Here is a 2430-nt window from a genome sequence, read left to right as displayed (position 1 = left end):
ATTGGGAAGGAATCCGTTTTTTTTTTGTTTTTTGTTTTTAATTATTATTATTATTATTATGGTCAGAATCTCATTTACTATGTATGGGAATTGAAATCTGAAATTTGAAAAGGAAATCTATGCAATGTTAATAATAATATTATTATGGTATTTTGGTTTATTGGGTATGGGAATTTGTCGGGCTCTTGCTGAGATTATTTTTTGTGCGAGTGTGCCTAGTTTTGGGAAAAGTTTTGTATTTGCTTACTATGAATGATGGAATTTTGGAATTAGAGTCTTGCCAAAAATCATTTATGTGAATTTATTTACTGTTTAAAATTATTGATTTTGTGTCTGTGTTAAAGACGTCTCTTCTTGGATTGTTTTTTATTATGTCAGGCCTTATTTGAATTTTTCAAAGTTTGTTTATGAATTTTATATATGTTTTGTTTTGTATTTCACTACTTTTTTATATGCACTAAAAGGATTAACATATGCACTAGAAGAAATCACATATGTGCTAAACTGTGCATTATATGCACTATTCTACATTCTATATGTGTTAATCTGGGTTATAAAAGTACTGGAGGAATTAACAAATGTGTTAAATGAATTTGCAAAAGTGCCGATTTAATAGGTGAATGCGCTAAAAGAGTTTACAAATGCGTGATTTTGGTTATTTTTGGTCTTTGTGATTATTTGAGGATTTTTTGTGATTTTGGCAGTCTAAGTCAGACTAAAGACTTGATTTCAGATTTGTGTTTCCCTGTGATGATTTTCCATTATTGATTAATTGGAATTTTGTTAGATTTTTGTGATATTCTTAATGTTGCATAAGATATGCTCTCTTGGAAATATATTATGCTTGGAAAATTAGCTTATTGTAATGTTTCAGTTTGTATTATGGGAACCATTGGATTATGCATTACAAATGAATATGAGTTATATTTATGATTTGTATTTATCCCTAGATCATAGGAGCATATTAGGCGGGGGGGGGGGGGGGTGTGGCTTCCAAGTGAGTGCTAGGGCTTGTGTGTGGTTGCTTGGAGATCTCGTTGAAAGTTTTTAAACAAGTGATAACCTTGATTAATTTATTTAGGGGATTGGGTTGTATTCACATTAATAAGATAATAATATGTTTTGGTGCCCCACTCATGGCCTAGAGTGATAGTACAAGCTCAGGATGAGATTGGGAAGACCTTGTTGGCATGACTATACTCCCTTGTCTTTGTGAGAGGTTGAGTTGGTTCTACATGGGTGTCACTTGGTGCCAGGGTCTAGATAGACTGCTAGGATAACCTTGATGATAATATGTGATGACACTTTCCCTTATATGTGTGTCCATGGTCTTAGCCTTGTTTCATGGAAGTCTCTGACACTAGTCTTTTGTTTTATATTTGAGCCTATGTCTTGTGTTGTTAGTTTTTATAAGGTTTCGTGGCAGTCATTACATGGGTGAAATTTTAAATGTGATGGATGATGTTGGCAGGACACACCCTTTGACTCCACGTGAAATGTTTTTGACCCAGCCATACAAATCAATGAGGTCACAATCGAGGGACCTCATTCCCATATAACAATGCTAAGGCTCAAACTTGCAAGCACATTGGATCAACAAAGGCATAAGCTTGTGATCATGATGGCCTAGTGTGGGTTTGAACCCAGGTGGCCACACAACAACAACACCACTTAATCAACACACTACGAGAAGAATCCAATACTAGGAAATGGAGTTGTTATCCTGGATAATAATATTAAATTTTATTTGTTCATATCTAATGTTTAGGTTTCATTGATAAGAAATGTCATTCAAGAAGACAAACTTATTTTAAAGTCAACAATGCAATTTATTATGATGTATATAATATACTCACGTCACTCAATTCATCAATAGAGATGAAATTTAATTCAAGAAATTAAATATGATCAAAGCATTGCTAGATAGATAATACATAAAATAGGTAGATATTTTTTATTAGACAGTGTCTAAAGATTTTTTTAAATATTGTATATCTAACTATCTATAGATTTGAATGGCATGAAAAATGTAATTTAAGTAGGTAACACAACGTTAAAGTAAAAAATGTAAATTTTTTATGATGTACATAATAGTGCTTATGACATTCATGTCATTAATTCAGTTGACGAGTGAACTAAAAAAATGGATGCACTGAATGTAATCTATACAAAAGATAAATAATTAGTATACCTATATTCTAAAAAATATATACGTAAAATAATGTCGAGAGATATCACATAATTGTCTTGCATGTTTATTAGTTGTCAAGAAGGACAAGGAGTTGAATAATGTTGCACTCTTTCATTCTCCTTAAAGATGTAACCGTTTCATATACTTAGAGACAAGTGGCAATGATTCAATTTTATTTAGTGTAGTAAAATAATACTTATAGAGAAACTGAAACATGCATGCTTTACCCGTCATCTATA

Source organism: Cryptomeria japonica, chromosome 6, assembly GCF_030272615.1.
Source record: "Cryptomeria japonica chromosome 6, Sugi_1.0, whole genome shotgun sequence".
NCBI classification, from domain to species: Eukaryota; Viridiplantae; Streptophyta; class Pinopsida; order Cupressales; family Cupressaceae; genus Cryptomeria; species Cryptomeria japonica.
Note: the sequence above shows the minus strand (reverse complement) of the source record.